Source organism: Musca autumnalis, unplaced genomic scaffold (assembly GCF_047663935.1).
Source record: "Musca autumnalis isolate F117 unplaced genomic scaffold, ASM4766393v1 scaffold_3, whole genome shotgun sequence".
In the NCBI taxonomy this organism is placed as follows: domain Eukaryota; kingdom Metazoa; phylum Arthropoda; class Insecta; order Diptera; family Muscidae; genus Musca; species Musca autumnalis.
This window is the reverse complement of record NW_027411866.1, coordinates 131,093,576-131,112,536: the sequence shown is the minus strand read 5'-3', so window position 1 is coordinate 131,112,536 and position 18,961 is coordinate 131,093,576. Positions and strand designations below refer to the sequence as shown.

The 18,961-nt window shown below is 35.0% G+C and overlaps 1 protein-coding gene across 2 annotated transcripts in view; it reads right to left on the bottom strand.

The window, feature by feature from the left end:
* LOC141397743 (heat shock protein 30C) overlaps positions 1-18,961 on the bottom strand; it is a 110,904-nt gene that overhangs the window by 65,748 nt on the left and 26,195 nt on the right. The window lies entirely within an intron of this gene.

Sequence of the window (18,961 nt, the reverse complement as noted above, 5' to 3'; positions counted from 1 at the left end):
ATGTATGGTTCCGAAGCTGGGTACTTGCGCAAGCAGATAAGGCAGTGCTTGCGTGTTTGAGTGAACAATTCTTTGAAAGATCTACGGACCAATCTGCGTTAACGGTGAATATCGAATAGAACAACAGCTGACCAGAAAAGCGAACCTTTCGCGAGCATCTCAATGTTAAAGAGTTTGTTTTTTCTCCATCTTTTTTCTTCCAGAAAAAATAAGCCAAAGTTGCAATCGAAGTTTTAATCGTGAACGTGTTAGAAGGTACATGTTTCCTCGCTTATTAGTTTTGTTCCTTTACTTTTTAATGGCAAAAGTGGTAAAAGAGAAAACTGTCAAAATTGCTCTCTCATAACCAATAGTGGAATTCTGTAACTCATTTTTTGAGTTACCGACAAAAATCGGTAACTTACCGAAAATTTTTGTTAATTACCTAGATTATAAGCATTTTAATTTTACCGATTTTTGTCGGTAGCTCGAAAAATGAGTTAATCCATTTTTACATGAAGCAATTTTCCTTGCGGCAATTGTCAGATTGTAGGTGAGAGAGGGTGTTGAGAGGCAAAGGGTTACCATATGTCTCACCTCCCTCTCCATCAAACTGACAATTGCCGCAAGCAAAATTGCCGAAATGTAAATATGGACTTACAGAATTCCACTACAGTTTTACCAGAAGAGTGAAGGAATGGAAAAATGGTAGATCTGGTAACAATGTCAAAAAGAAACAAAAAATCAATTTTCTTTTTTAATTTTGCTTTGTCAGTTTTTTGTGAATTTTTTTCATCATTGCCAAATAATTGTCAAACAAATGTCGAAAAATTAGTCCTACCATTTTTTTACCCTAAGAAATTTGTCTGGTAGAAGAGAACGCCTTGTTCTCTCTCTCTCTCTTTCTCTCTCTAAAAATTGCTTCTAGTTTTACCAATTTTTGGGGTTAAGGAAAGCTTTGCAGGTTAAAAATGGGACAAATTGTAACCTCAGGCAAGTAAAGGAACACAACTATTAATAGTATGTTAAATGTGATTCTCGGAAGGCCATGGTCACAGTCCAAACTACATTTCGCCACTTAGACAAAATCATGGCACAATTACCAAGGTAGTGGTATCGTAAAATGATGAATATGTTCCCAGTTGTTCAATAAATAGCAATTGTCTACTTTGACATAGCTAACCCCTCGTTTACACATGCAAGTGACAGTTCGAAAAATACCAATACATTCACACATATTCACTGCCACACCAACTAAAAACCTCACTGCCGATGAAATTTCCTTGTCAGTAATCAATGTAAGTGCTTTGAAAGTAATGGGCCGATTCCGTACAGCGAGGCGAGTCATGTCGCGTCGTCTATCGTCTCTGTGACAAAATTTAAAAAATGCACTACGTACAGCGATAGAAAATAATCGTCGACAACAAGTTATTTTTATTTTTTTTATTTTATTTTTATTCGTTAGTAAAAATGTACGGCGACAGCTAATTTGTTGTCGCCGGAAAATGAACATTTCGGCGACAAAATTTGACGACGTCAGGCGATATTGCCATACGGAATTGAAAAATTGCATTTGGCAACGCGACACGACTCGCCTCGCTGTACGGAATCGGCCCATAACTTCAATTTTTTCCGAAAGTTTACACATGCAAGTGTCTGTTCGAAAAAATTGAAGTTTCGACTATAATATGTATACACAACTGTCTGCAAGTTACTTACATGTGTAATCCTTGGGAAAGCAACTATAGTTACTCATTGAACACCCACAAATGGCACACAAAATGGCCTATAGCTTGCTTTCGTCACTTGAAATGGGCTTCCCCTGCCTATCATGTCAATTCTCTAGTTAATTCTATAGTTACTTGGCGTTTACACCAGACAGTTTGTCTTCAAATACAACTCTGATTTACTAACACATACATACATTTGTCGGCTGTCTCCCAGCTGTCTATCAGTTTTTCACAGACAGTAGGGTTAACAAATTTTTGACATTTTTGTGAAAAAGAAGTTAGATGATAATTTAAATGTGTTGAAAACAAAAGAATATGTACAAAAACAAAGTATGTGAACGGAAAACAAAAAGAAATCGAAGCTTTTCATTCATAATTTTACAACTGTTTTTGCAGTTTTGTTTTGAGTTTTTGACAATCAATACATGAAGCCAACTGTCCTGTCTTTTGTAAACGCAGGGTTATACATGTTTTGTCATTTCCCCCCCATACCAAGTGCGGATATTATTCGAATGTCCGGCAAAACTTTCGAAAACGATATCACTGTCGAAGGATTGGCAAATGTTTTTCGGGTGTACACAAGCACTTTGTTCTTTTGTTCGTCAAAAGTTTAAAAACGATATCATTTTCGAACATTTTGCGAATGTTTTTTCTTCACAAGCAAAATTGTTTCGAGAAACATTTTTTGCTTCGGAAATTTGTATGTAGTTCGTGAAAAATTCTTATTTGCTTTTTTCAAATATTTTCGATATAAATGCTACTTATAATATTAACAGGAAGTGATGATAAACACAACATATAAAAAATAAAAAATAAAATTAAAAAAGAATAAATATTTTCAGAAGATTATTTGGAGATGCACATAAGCTCCATAAGCAAAGAAACATATGCTCCAGTATCAAGGATTAATCAAGGACCGAATTAACTGGTTAAGGGTTGTTTACACCATCTATCAATGTCGTATGAGATGCCAAATTTTCTACCTGCGAATGTTGTACACATAGTGTAACCACTATGAAAATTTTCATCTATCAAAATGATTTGGCAACTCATATGTAAATTTTTCATTTAGGGAGCGCTCTATTTGATACGGCATTCTCGTATGTAAACATAAATTTATCAGCTGTTTTCTGATATTCTCAAACAAAACATGAAAAACAAAATCTTTTAAAAAAGAAAATGGAAAGGTATGTATATTTAAATATTCAGTAAAGTAAATAAATGGCGTTTATAATGTTATTTTCAGATCGATTGGTCGAAAGAAGCAGTCTTCGAAATGATTGTTTGGTGGCAAAAACATGAATGCCTCTATAACTCCAAACGCCAATTCTACCAATTCAGTTTCCTTCAACCAAAATTAAAATTTGCGCAAAATTGCAACTCAACAATAAATGTAAATAATGACAAAAACAGCTGTTTTTATATTTTTAGGTTATGTCATACGAAAATAACACTTGCAGGTATGAACGCACAAATTGAAAGTTGTATGGATGACGTCAATTTTGACAAACATAGAGAATGTCGAATGGGCGAAAGAAATGGCAGCTCATATGACATTGATAGATGGTGTAAACAGCCCTTAATGCAATGAAGAGACTATTGCCTTTCACATGACTATCGATTTGGGTGGTTACTGGTAATGCAGTGAGGAGACTATAGACGCCTTCCTATAACATCCCCATGTTAAATTCACCAGTCTATAGCATTGCGAGTAAATTGGGTGGTAACTATGTATGTAGTTGTTTTTACCAGTAACCAGCAAAATTGCTAGTTATTCCCTAGTTACCCGAACAACTGGGTTATGTCAAAATTTTCTTCATGTTGTTGGGAAAATTACAACAGAAATATTTTTTATAAAGGGATTTGACTTTTCATATTCGAACAGCTGGTGTGATACCACTACCTTAGTAATTGTGCCATGGCCAAAATCAATTATTTATTACCCAATATAAATTATTCTACACGTTTCTAAAATGTAGCATACTTTTAGGCATTAATAAAATATTCAATGTTTATATTTCATCTCAAATACTGTACCTTAAGTTGAATTAACATTCTTCACCCGTTGAATAAATGCTGAAAAAATAAACATAAACATTCCTCATGGAAGCCATAATTCTCTTCCAGACATTTGGAATTCTTTTTTTTTTTTTTTTTGTATTAAAATCAATAAAAAATTATTTTCTTTGTTTTCGCATTGTAACAAATATTTTTTTTTTTTTTCTTTCTTTTTTAATAGTTTTACTAAATTATCAAATCATTTATATTTATTATACTATGTATTGATATATATGTATGTACTTTAAATCTTAAAACTTTACACTAAAATTTAATAACTTTTCAAGAATTGTTTTAAATTTTGCAACTTAAACTTATCCCTTTAATCGTTGATACTAAAAGAAATAAAAGTAAATATTAAAATACTTAATCACAATAGCTGATTTATAGTGTAAAATTATGGGTCAAATTTATTTTTCACATTTTATTTAATATATTATTTATATCGAACATTCTATTATAATATACCGTAGATTACGATTATATTGAAGACGTTTTAAAAACATTTCAAAGGGTATGCATTTGGTATTTTTTTCTGTTGTTTCCAACCTCAGCGATAATGTAAAACAAAAATGTATAAAATCTTTTTTTTTTCAAAAATAAGGACCATGTATTTTCAGAATATTGGACATGAAGCATAGACTTGCACACGAAAAATATAATATCGCTGTAAACTGGACACAACGAGTAATATAATAATTGTTCCACAAACATGCCAGATGGGACAAGGGAGACTTCTCTCATATCAATGAGTGCAGTGCACCCCCATTCATATTAGCTAAATGAGTCCGAACGGTGTGTCTTAAGACACCACTTGTAGAGAAGTTTTACCCGGCTGAAATACTCAGGAAATGTCCCCAACATTATTGAAGGGTATTTTGCCACCGTTGAAAATTGTTTGATGTTGCTTGGCAAGGCGGGTGTGCATACCATTGCACCACGGTGGACACAACGAGTACATTCAGTTGAAATTAAAAAATAAAATATTTCGAAAACTAAAGTTTCGGCGTCTTTCATTCGCACACATTTTCGTTTGTTGAACTTTTGTTAGGTACCCTAAGTAGTGGACCGACATGACCGATTTTCGAACTTAAACTAATACCCTAGACAGACGGCAGCGTTAATTTGCATTAACTGCCTTAATTCAAATTAATTCGTGCATTATCCACATTCTTAATGCACAAAATCAAAGGAAATTTAAACTAAATTTAGCAATTTCAATATGGCAATGCTGTTGAAAATCAATTGTCTTTTGCCAAATTTCCATGTTTAAGAAAATAAAAAAGAAAAGCAAATCAGCAATTTTCGCGTTTCTTCAAAATAAGTAGTGGTCTTTCGCGAGAAGAATAGCAGCTAATCGTTTTTAACGCCTTCTAACAAATCTGTTTTTAAAATTTATATTTTCACAAAAATTTTTATTACCCACCATACCAATTCTATCGAAAATAATATCTTCCTCAAATGTTCCTTTGGAGTTTTGCGAAATTTTTTAATATTAAAAGGACTCAAAAATATCGCGAATAAATTTATTTTATTTTTGCATTATCGTGGTGAAAGGGTAAATGGTAGAAAGTGTATTTGTTTCGCATATTTTGGCGAACTTTTGTAAAACTTTATGAAATGTTCTGCTGGGTACAAACAAACAACACAAACAGCTGTTTCATAAATGCAGAAACTATCGTCTGTCAGGGTGAAAAATTAATTCAAATTAGGACAGTTTTAATGCAAATTAACTCTGCCGTCTGTCTAGGGTATTACAGACTGTTTCTGTGTTTCGAAACGAAAATGTGTGCGAATGAAATGAAATGAAAAAGCTGTACATCTTTCGGGCTATTTTCTCAGGAAATATATACTTGCCCCTGATAAAACTTATGCCATCGTAATGGAGGCAACGTATATAAGTTGTTACAACAAAAATAAATTCGATTCGAGAACTGGTCCAAACTAAACTGAACTTTTCCGAAATTTTGTGTGGGAGATAGCCGAAGGAGTGGACCGATAGAGTCCATATTAGAACATCATCTATGTCCGGTAGAGATTTCACGGCGCGCAAAGTATGGACCAAATCGGTTGCGCAACAGTTATCGTGCGCACAATTTTCCGAACTTTTGTGGGGGAGGTAGGTACCCGAAGGAGCGGACCGATATTGCCCATCTTCGAACCTAAACTAAATTTGTACAAAATATTATGAAAGCCAAATTTTGAACCGAATCGGTTGATCCTTTCGAGAGTGCGCTCCAGCCAACCAGACAGAGAGACAGACGGACTAAAAAACATTTTCCGATCTGGTCGTGCCGTTAGCCTAAAGGCTGAAACGTCATTCAGTTATTGCTCGTGCATTGTAAAAGTATTTTAAAATGCACACCTGACGCTTATTTCGTGTGTATTCTGCAACAGTGACGTTTTGGAGTGCAATACTTCGCATTTACATATTTTGTATCACTGCGATATGGAATAGGATGCTTAAGACATTTACAATGAAACTGACGTTTCGGAAGTCGACCAGAGAAAGACAACACATTTAATGGCACATCCAACACCTGTCACTCAAGCAAGCATAATTTCATTTCCGTATACTTTTTGCAAGAAACTGCATGGTGAATCGTACGAAAACGTAAAGGCGAATTGCTCATATTGTACATTTATACTCTATAGTTTTTAGAAAGTTTCGGGGTTCTTATCTCTGGAAGTATGGGCTTCACTTGCAACAAAGCCTTACTCTGAACAAATACTCCCCGTGAATTTTGTCTTTTCGCCGTTTATACTTAAGGCAGAGAGTGAGAAAACTCACGGGGAATTTACCTTGGAATCAGAACCGCAAGGCCTACCCTATTGAAAAAAATATTAAAAACGATTAGGGAAGTGAACTAAAACTAAATGTTTGTACTTTTTTGTGGGAAATATTCGAAGGAGTGGACTGATTAAGTTCATCTTATAGCATTCTCTAAGTTTGCAACAAAGGCTGACTTCATAAATGCAGTATGATGCGTCAAATGACATAGTCGCGACTTCATAAATGTACACCAATTGGCATTTCTTTAGTACTGTTATGTATGCCAACTGACATTTGCAAAGAAAAAAGGAAAAATACATAAGAAACTATTAGAAATGGCGGATTAGTGGTAATTATTCAATATCATAAATTTTTTTTCAAAAAATGGAATTTTACAAGAAGTAAAGCGATGTGTGCGTTCATGAATGCAGCAAAATGACACGTCTCTCTTTTGACAATGTCAGTGTTGCCACACATATTTACTTCATCTTTTTATGGTATTGTCAGTTTTTGCAATGTAAATACTGCATTTATGAGGACAGTCAAATATTTCGATGTGCAAATATTAGACCAAAATGAGTACTTCTGAGAGTTATCGTGCTCACCAGGCTTTTTAGCTGCCGGACGTAGTTTTCTTTAGATCTTTCGAGTCATTATTACCTCTTTCGAGAGATATCGTGCAAAAGAGCAAGACAGGTGGACGACAGAACGTCTTATCGTGCTATTTTAAAGGAAATAATCGAAGTTCACTGAACAAATCAAAAGTTCGTTTGAAGCAAGGTGGAGAGTAAGAAAAACTCACAATTAAAAATGTCATATTGTGAGTTCACCAAGACCTCGCTTGGCGTTGTATTCGAAGTTGCGTCGTTGTCCAATCAGTACCAATTTTCACTGTGCGTCGTTTGATTTTAGATGTTGCTTTTTGGTTTCGAAGCGTTAATTTGTTTTGACGAAATGGTAATTTTTTATACATTGGAGGAAAACAAGTCGTAAACTGTAAACAGAAAATGTAGCTAAAATTCTGAAAATACCGAAAATCGAGAGGAACCGTTATATGGGGGCTACGCCGAAACGTGGACCCACGTTGACAATTTTTGGTTGAGAAGTTTTTTGAACCTCAAATGTCAAATTACATATAGTTCGGTCAAAAAGTTTGGCTGAAATTCTTAAAATACCGAAAATCGGGAGGTACCGTTATGTGGAGGAAAGTTATAGGAATGTGAGGGAGTAGAGAGAGAGGCAACTGAGCGGAAATTGATCCTGTAAAGTGAAACAGTTACAACAGAAGTAGACATCGCGGCGGCAAAAAATATAGTACAGTAGAATTGCGATAATTCATATCTCGATAAATCTATCATCTGGATAACACTGTGCAGCAGCATTTTGAGAAGATTTGTTAGCATCCAAATATTCTGCAAAAATGTTGCTCAGAAAATTTTAGGTACGGTTCTCTTTGACAACTAGTCGATTTTGTCCCATTTTCATCGTCATTTTTGACATTCATTCGGACTTGGTTCAGAATTAAACTATGTTTTGTTTTTCTGTATATTCGTTATTTGTTATGTACAGGTACAGCTGTGTTCAAAATAATAGGAGTGCCCATACACAAAATGGAATTGTCCAAAAAACATGTTTAAACTTCTCCATTTTCGTCAATTCTGCATTTGTTTAACATAGTTGATATCCCAACTGTTAATTCATTAACAGAAATGTGACAATATGTTTTAAATTATTTACTGTTTACACCAACATTATAAATCGTCTTAAAAATTTTTGTTCAAAAAAATAGGAGTGTGGAAGAGAAAGGAGAAAAAAACAATTTGTATTTGAGTTTAAGACCAGAATTGACAATATTTTAGTTATTAGTAGTGAATTTAATTGATTTGAAGGCTGTTTGAAAACAAAAAAGGCTTTTGGATTTGGCCACAATCAGGATATTATCCTTGCAGCTATTTTCCTATAATTTGAGCATTTATTCTGAAATCGATGGATTTTATAAACAAAACATTTGTTGATTAGAGTTGTTTAGCACTCTAGCTTTTCCCTCGAACAATACATACAGCCCTATTCTGAACGCATGGGAGTTGGGAATTTTTTCCCATTCCCACATTTTCGTATTCTGAATAAAATTTTGTGGGAGTTTTTTCCCATTTCCCATCTCCCCTCATTCTGAATGAAGTTCGAATTGGGAATTTGTTCCCATGGGAAAAAAGTATACATTCTCTATCTTGAATTGTGGGAGAATTTTGTGTCTTTTTGTGGGAAAAATCTCCCCAGCAAACAGTGTGGGAGTTTGAAAAAAATTTTCATGAAATTTCATATTTTTATGAAATTTCATATTTTAAGACATCTACACGACAAAATTATTGCAAATATTTATAATCGCCGGGTGCCACCGTGGTGCAATGGTATGCACACCCGCCTTGCACACATAAGGTCGTGGGTTCGATTCCCCGGCCAGGCAACATCAAAACACTTTTCAACGGTGGCAAAATACCCCTCAGTAATGTTGGCGACATTTCCTGAGTATTTCAGCCATGTAAAACTTCTCTACAAAAGTGGTGTCTTAGACACGCCGTTCGGACTCGGCGATAAACTGTAGGTCCCATATCATTGAGCTAATATGAATCGGGGTGCACTCATTGATATGAGAGAAGTCTCCCTTGTCCCTATGGGATGTTGTGGAACAATTATATATATTTATAATCGCCAAGTGTTTGCTTATGGGTACTTTACACGATATGTTTTTTGCATATGAGTTGTCACTTCTCCCATACAAAATGTATATGCAAAGTGACAACTCATATGTCAAAAACATATCGTGTAAAGTACCCATTAATAAAAGCATACAAAATGTGCTGTAAAATATGTCATTAGTAGACTTCGGATTTTGCATATTCTTATATGATACAAAAACCTGCAAGAATCTAACATGTTTTACACCGATAAAAAATTTTCCTTCATGTTATCGAACAAAACAAAAAAAGTAGTAAAAATTAGTAGATTTTTGCAGTTCTGGAACAGACCATATGTATTGAAATACGAGAAAAAGAGTCATGGTTGATTCTATTAACGCAGAACAACAAGTAAAAACAAATCAATTTCAAAAGAATTTTTGGCAATAATTATTAAAATATATTGGAAAATAACCATAATATATACAATCTTTACAACTTTTATTCATTTTCGTAATATAACTTTCGGGTTTTTTAAATCAGACGACCAACGTTCTATTGAAAACGTGTTAGTCTCCTCAACGACACGACAAAGATCACAGGCGTACATACATATATGCCAAATTATTGCAATGCTATTCCATTTTCCGAAATGCCTTTTCTTGAATAGGATCGTTATTTTTGAACGTAGAAGCTTGAAATTTTGCAAGGGCATGTGTTTTAGTTTTAGATTCAATCACAAACGTATTTTATTATTATTATTATTTTTTTTTTTTTGAGATACGTCTTCGGATTTTTATGGTGACGATATGTAATAACAAGCAAAAATATGTAATAATCAAGAAAAATATCCGAACTTATCTTTTTGAATTTTTTTAAAAATATGCAAAATACGAGTTCTAGCGATCATTAGGAATAAGTAAAACTAGCGATATACTCGTTAAACCCCTAACTAAAATTACTCTGTATCAACATACAATTTTTAAATTCGTTACAAACTTAAAAAGTTCCTATTACTTTTTACATAAAAATTATGTTTGCCTACTAATTAAAAAATGCTTACACCAATTCGCACATTCTGAAGAAAATGTGCTTATTAGAACAACATCACACATCGTTGACTCCATTCACTTAAAAATCCATAAATCAATGCACGTTTGTTGAATTAAGTGAGTTGTGCTTTTGTTAATCTAATTCAAAAACCGCGAATTCAATGCAAATAGGCATTTTGTATTACAAAACAAAATTACAGCCCCCTAAAAGTATGCTATCATAATTTGGTGTAACTAATTTCGAATTTCGAAAATTCAATTCCCATGATTTGATGTTCCCACGTCGTTGAGAATATGGAAAACGTGGGAATGGGAAATTTCGCTCCCATGGGAAACAGTTCCCATGGGAATGTTCAGAATAGGGCTGATAATGATTGGTTTCCCATAAATTTGTGTATTTTGATCCTTGAGCCAAGCTTTAGCAAGTTTCCATTGGACTTTTATGTAAGGATTGACCAAAAAAGCGTATCTATAAGGCATTAATTCCTCGACCAAATAATGTTTTAAGGCCCTTAGCAACTTAACTACACGCAGAACAATTATTTTGTTAATATTTGAACAATTGGCACATATGAGCCATGTTTATAGCCGCTTTGTTAAAAAAGCTTATTTTAAGGAAATACTTCTGAAGTTGCCCTGCGAATATGTTTATTAGGTTTTGCATCGTATAAAACACAATTTTCTATGATAACTAATCTAAATTAAGTACTTTTGAACGAAAAACGTGAATTTATGTAGAAAAATATAGTACGGTGTATACCAACCATAGAGTAGTCAAAGCCGGATTATCACAAAATGGTGTAAAACTAATTTCAACCGTTCACGCTTTAAAATATGTTTGGAATAGAAGTGAAATTGATTGTGTACATAAAGCTAACATCCTGAGGACCTCATAATTTTCTTTGATCGAGGAATAAATGACTTATAAATGCGCTGTTTTGACCGATCCTTTCATAAAGGATTAATGGAAACTGGCTGAAATTTGGTTCATGGTTCAAAATACCCCAATTTATGGGATACCAATCATTATGTTTTGTTTGAGGTAACAATCAGAGTGTTAAACAAGTCTAATCAATAAAGGTTTTGTATAAAATCCACTGAATTCCCCAATAAGTGCTTAATTTATTGGAAAAGTCGCCAGAAGGACAATAGCCTGTTTTTGGATACTACAAAAGGACTTTTGTTTTCAAAAAAAAAAAATTAAATATATTGTATTTAGTACTATCAACTTAAATATTTACAGTTTTGGTCGTAGATTCAAATAAAAATATTTTTATTGTACTTTTTCTTCCACACTCCTATTTTTTTGAACAAAACATTTTAAGACGATTTATAATGTTGGTGTAAACAGTACATAATTTAATAAAAATTGCCACATATCTGTTAATGAAATAACAGTTGGAAGGTCAACAATGTTAACCAAATACAAAATAAGCCAAAATGGAGAAGTTTAACCATGTTTTTTTGGACCATTCCCTTTTGTGTATGGGCACTCCTATTTTTTTGAACGCAACTGTATGTAGACATAATAATTGGTTATTGCTTATGTAAACATCTGGGGTGCTTCCGAAATATTTACCACAAATAGCTCTTGTAATGGTGAACACGTTAATAAAAAATTTTCTTGGAAGATAGATCCGGTTATTTCAGTTTTTGAACCGGATATTCCGACATTAAAACCGATTTTTGAACCGATTTTAAGTGACCGATTAAACTTATGTGTATAGCATTAAAAAGCTTCAAACAAATTAAATTAATTCGCTCTGTATGAATCACTTCTGGAACTCCGAATTTTCTTCTATTAGAAACTGAACAACGTTCGAGGTGGTCGCTTCTTTCATAGCCTTTAAAAAGACGAACTTGGAAAAATGGTCTACAACTATAAATATATAGCTGTTTCCATTCTTGGACCGCGGATACTTCCCTAAAAAGTCTATATATAATTTCTGAAAAGGACGTTCAGTAATAACCTCACAACCTATGGTTGGCTGCATATTTCTGATAACAAGCTTGGTTTCTTTACACGTTTTGCAATTTAATACGTATTACCTTACTTGTGATGTCATCTTAGGCCAATAGTAAAACTTTTGTAATCGGTATAAGGTCTTCGCAATTCCGCCGTGAGCCGAGGTCACTTCATTATGTGCCTTTTCTATCAACAAGTGTGTCAGTGAGTGGGGGTTCCATAATTTCCAAGGCATTTCTTCGAATTCTAAATCATTATCCGGTTTGGTCCTTTTAAAGATTACTTAGTTTTTAATTTTCAAATCTGTAAGTTTGGCTATATTCTTCTCCACTTCATTTATCAATTCTTTATATTCTGGACTCAGTTGTTTCGAAGTCGAACAGATCATCTACAATATTGACTTCTTCCACCACCTCAAGTCGGGATAACATATCTGCCACCACGTTATCCTTTCCTTTACGGTGTTCAATGTCAAAATTGTAACCCTGTAACTGCAGGGACCAACGAGCCAGTCTACCACTTAAGTCCTTCACTCCCATGAGCCATTTTAAGCTGGCATGGTCCGTTATGACTGTGAATTTCATCATTTCCACATAAGGCCTGAATCGTTTCACAGCCATAATGGCCGCAAAGCACTCTTTTTCTGTCACACTATATTTTCTTTGGCAATCGTTCAGTTTTTGGGAGTAGAAGGCTATAGGGTTTTCTTCGTCGTGGTCTCCCTTCTGAAAAAGAACTGCCCGTATTCCATACTCCGAGGCGTCGCATTGGATAAAGAATTCTTTAGAAAAATCCGGATGCTTCAGCACCGGTGCTGTTGTCAGAGCCATTTTCAACTCTTCGAATGCTTCTATAGCTTTCGGCCTTATCACAAATTTTGGTCCCTTTAACAGGCGCACATATTCCAGCAAAGTTTTTAATAAACCTGCGGTACCAGCCCGCGGTTCCTAAAAAACATCTCACATCCCTAGAGCTTTTCGGTATTTTCAGATTCTTAATGGCCTGTACCTTTTCAGGATCAGTTTTCAAAACACCGCCTCCTATAATAAAACCTAAATATTTTAGTTCTTTAAAACAGAACATGCTCTTTTTAAGTCCTATTGTTAAGTTGGCACTTCTCAAGCATTCGGCAACCCGATCTAACAATTTCAAATGCGTCTCGAAATCTTCGGAAATAACCAATAAATCATCGAGATAGATAAAGACGTTGGATTTCAACCGGGACGGTATAACTTTATCCATCAAACGACAGAACAAAAAAAAATCGTTTTCTTATACCGTTTTTACGCGCAAATATGGAGATCAAAGGCTGGGGGGTGAAAAATTCTTTTTAGCGATGAATGTCGATGATGATAATATGATGAACTCGAAAGGACAGTTTTGCCATAGGTCAATCGACTAGTTGTCAAAGACAACCGTACCTAAAATCTTCTGAGCAACATTTTTGCAGAATATTTGGATGCTAAAAAATTTCATCTTGTTGTACTTTCACTACGGTTCAAGAAATAAAGGACGAAAAGAACATGAAAGGCATTGAGTTAGAAGAATGAAATGTTCTACAAAAGATTCACCAATCGATTTGAATGAAGAATGTCACCTCAAAATGAAGCTACAACAACGCCAAACAGAGATATGGAGCTATTTTCCCAAGTATTAAAGGGAAAAAATTAAAAAAAATCATCGCGCGATATCTCAGAAACTTGACCTATGGCGAAAATTTCCTTTTGTGTTCTTAGTACTCGTATACTCATCAAGGGCTTTCATCTCCAAAACAAAATTTCCGCCCCACAGACTTTGAGTTCCATTGTGTGTCACAGTGTAATTTGTCGGTCCCTTGAAGACATTACTTTCACAATTTAACCTCGCTAATGCGAAATCCTCGATAATTCGTATAAAATTGCCGGCCCTTGGATTACGAATTATGGAGGTTCTACTCGATTCGAACTTCTATAAATAAAACAGAATCGATAGATGTGGTGAACCTGACTAACTCACTTAACAATACCCGGAAAAACAGAATTGACGAAATATTGAATGAAATACAGGCAGACTGCATACATGGCAATCATGAATATTTCCCTCAGAATTGTCCGCAAGTAAAATAATTCTTAAAAAGTTAAAATTCTTTAAACGCTATATTTTAAAACGTTGAAAATCTACTAAAATAACTTAATTATGGAATATTTTCGACGAATCGACAAAAATATTCGTTTTTTGGACACAAATATGGAAATAATAAAAAATTGTGAAATTGGGGAAAGGTAAAAAATTCCGCACGGAATTGTCATTCATGATTGCCCTGATAAATACATTTACATATGTAACGTATTCATGTATGACTATGACAAGAATGATAGATAGCTATATAGTGCCCATAATTGGACTATCGGACCTATACTAAAATCCGATCTGATTTTCAAAATTTTTTTGTAGGATTCGTTTTTAGCCACAACAATGAACTGGTACTGGTTTCATCGATTGGACCATAAATAAGGATTTCAGAAAATTGCCGTGAAGATGCACCTTTGGCCACATGCAAATTACAAAGATCCCGGGTTAACGTTAACCGATCGCCAAAAATTGCATATATAAGGTTTTCGTATCAAAAGGATTTTTTTTTTAACTTTGTCGTTTTTTTGTTCGCCCTAGTGTACATTACATCCAGCATTTTCTTACATGCATACTTCAACTAAAATGTCCACCATTTTGCTTACAGATCGGATGCTATGCATGCTTTATACCTTAAGACGTATATCCTTATACTATATCCTTCAGAACCACAAATTTATCTTCTTCTTCCGTGGTGTACCACGATGTTCTTCCCTTTCTTTTTTAACCCATTCTGACATCATACAATTCGGCTTAATCTCTCTAAGGAAGGTTGCAGATATTTATTTTTGTAAAACACCTTCAGGACGATTTTCATTTGTATTTTCCCCGCCTAGAGCATGAGATTTTTTATATCATGAAAAATATATGAAGCAACACTACTGATTGAGAAAATGATGCGAGAAAAGAAACGTGTTTTAATATATCAGTAGTATCCCGATAATTCCTAACAAATCGCCGATCTCTCAAGGGTTGTTTAATATCTCTGAGCAATTTCGACTATATTATGGCAACACTATTCGATTTTATAGAAGTCTCAACTTGCCCTGTTCAACTCGTGACTGCTTCATCGACGGACTTCGTACCACCACCACAACAAATTTGTTATATCTATCTAAAATACCCAGTGACTTGGTCACACAAGTGGCTACCCAGCAAAATGTTTGCCTCCAAAGATGCAGTTAAATGATATGTACAAGTGATCTGGATGTGCATCAAATTATGCATTTTCACTGATGATTTTTACAAGAGCGTGACTACTGAAAGATGCACTCCAAAGCACTGCATTTTAACTAACCCTTTGGCACTGCATTTTAACTGACCCTTTGGCATTGCATTTTAACTAACCCTTTTGCACTGCATTTTAACTGACCCTCTGGCACTGCATTTTAACTGACCCTTTGGCATTGCATTTTAACTAACCCTTTGGGGTAGAATAGGAGGCAGTCCAAAGCACGTGTTTGGTACAGGCATTCTGCGGAAATTGTGCAAGCCATTACAAAATATGCCAGAACAAATAAAATGCATTTATTATTTGTGCAAAACAAAAATATTAACAACTTTATTACATTAACACAAATTATGAAAATTCTCCATTGAATTCAATCGCAAACATGCGTGTTTCCTCCGCTTGCATTTGTTCCAAGCAGAACTGTTTTTGCTTCATTTGCTAAATGGGTTGTCTTCCCACCACCAGTTAAGATTTCGACACGTACTCCAACAGCACTCCATTCGGAAATTTTCTTCTGGTGAGTTGCCGGAAAAATGTTCACAAATTAAATATTATTTAAATATTATTTAGTTTGTATTAACAAATGTTTGGACATGTTAACACGCTTATCTCTTTTTGGAAAATGAAAGCCGCTGCCTGTAGAGATGTACAATCTGATTTATGTACATATAGGGATCTCTAACAACTGCTAATAAAATGTAGCGAACGGAGTGCCTTTTTCACGACTCCGTTTGGACTGCATCCGGATGCTGTTAAATTGTGAGGAATTAGAGTGCCTTTTTCACGACTCCGTTGAACTGCATCCGGATGTTGTTAAAATGTGACAAGTGGATGTGATTCTTTGGATTGCATCCAAATGCGGTTAAAATGTGAGGACTGGAGTGCCTTTTTCACGACTCCAGTTGAACTGCATCAAAACATGCCGTGACAGAACTAGTCCACATTGCACTACTTCCAATTTATTTTGCTGGGCGATTTATGTACATGTAGGGATCTCTAACAACTGCTAATAAAATGTAGTGAACGGAGTGCCTTTTTCACGACTCCGTTTGCACTGCATCCGGATGCTGTTAAATTGTGAGGAATTGGAGTGCCTTTTTCACGACTCCGTTGAACTGCCTCCGGATGTTGTTTAAATGTTACAAATGGATGTGATTCTTTGGATTGCATCCAAATGCGGTTAAAATGTGAGGAATGGAGTGCCTTTTTCACGACTCCGTTTGAACTGCATAAAAACATGCCGTGAAAGAACTAGTCTACATTGCACTACTTCCAATTTATTTTGCTGGGTACATATCTCCTAACCTATCGAAACCTAACGATTCCAATTAAATATACATATAATTCGAAAATTTGGCTGGGCCCGGAGGCATTACGGATAATAGATTTTTTCGGATAATGGAGTAAACTGTTTCTCATTTGTCTATATAAATAAAAATGAAATGTTGTTCGTTGGTAATGGCATCAGTTCAGAACGGCTGGACCGATATCGATAATTCTTTCTGTAAAATGTGCGCTATAACCAGACTTGGGTTTTTATGCAACGAAATGTTTGACCAAGCCCAATTTTTTCAATTTTCAATTTTTGTCATTTCTACAAAAACTACTGAACCGATTTTTCTGAAATTGCAAGGGAATGTAGAGGGATGGCCCCCGGTTAAAATAGGCTAAAAATTTTGGTGAATTTCGGATGGGGCGGGGTACTTCCCCTATGCTATATCTATATAAATAAAAATCAAATGTCGTTCGTTGGTAATGGCAACAGTTGAGAACGGCTGGGCCGATTTCGATAACTCTTTCTGTAAAATGTGCGCCATAACCCGACTTGGATTTTTAAGCCTATGCCTATGTCTTTAAAAATGATATCTAATATATAGAAGACACTGTATGTATGCTTGTATGTTCCGTATAGACTTAAAAACGGCTGAACCGATTTTCTTGAAAAATTCAGGGATTGACAGGAAACACCCGTGGTGAAGATAGGCTATATATATTTTTTTCAAATTCGGAGAGGGCGGGGTACCTCACTCATGCCCTATTTTTATAAAAACTCTATTTTATCACGCCCACTTTTTAAATACGTTACATACACAAAACTACTGAACCGATTTTCCTGAAAATTTCATAGAATGTACAGGGGGGACCCGTGGTTAAAATAAACTATACATTGTGTTGAATTTACCACGTTTGGTACCGCCACTATGTCTGATTTAATAAAACCGCTATTTTAGCAAAAATGAAACGAGTGATTGAATTAATTCTTCCGAACAACCACACTCTGAACCACCCCGTTCCGAACCACCCTGCTGCGGACTTGCACTCTCCGAACCACCCCGCTTCGAACTTCCACTTTCCGATCCACCCTGCTTCGACCTTCCACCCTGCTGCGGACTTCCACCCTCCGCTCGGAATTTCCACCCTCCGATCCGAACTTCTTCATATCGCATCACTCTGAAACGAACCACCCTGCTCCGAACTTCCACCCTACGATTCTCCGACCCTAGGTACTCATTTTGGGACCTTAAGACCCGACCACGCCCAATTTCTATCTCTGAAACTTCTGAGCCGATTTTCCTACAAATTTCAGGGAATGTACCGGGATAATCCTGGTGAAAATAGGCTGATGTATGGTGGAATTTGTGGAATTTCGGCGGAGCGTGGTTTGAAAATTAATGCGATAGACAATGGTGGTTGTGTCTCCGGCCACGCCCACTTTTTTAAATGTGTTATATCTTCAAAACTTCTAAACCGATTTCCATGTAATTTTCAGATAATGTACAGGGATGGTCCTTGGTGGAAAAATGCTATAAATTTTGTTAAATTTCGGAGGTGCTGGTTATACCCTGCGTCCTATTTTTTTAAATGCGCTATATACATATTATGTAACATGTACAAACAATAATACCAGACCACTCCTACTTTCTTAAATATGTTACAAACCAATGGAAATACCAGATGTTTTGCATAGCGAAGCTTTGGTCTCATTGGGAAGCAAATAAGAGCAATTATGAATTTAATATGAAGTTTAAAAGTTTGAAATTGTTCTAAAATAATTAATTTGTGCATTGTTTTTAACCATTGAAATTTGATGGATTTAATTATCATCCCGGTCCATTAAGATTTCCACTGTTAAAATAAACGCAAAATTTTGTGTTTCCTTTCACGTATAATGGAGGTTTACGGATAATAGATTCCCGGATCATCAAGGTTCGACTGTACTTATTATCGGGATTTTTACTATATTTAAAATAAATGAACCTTTCATTCTGCTATGCTTTATATTGAAGACAATCTCCAGAAACTATCCACCTATGACTATTAACCATTTTTAAAAGATACGGAGAACTCCATGGGGGTAAGACAAAATCTAAATCAATTTTAACCAAAA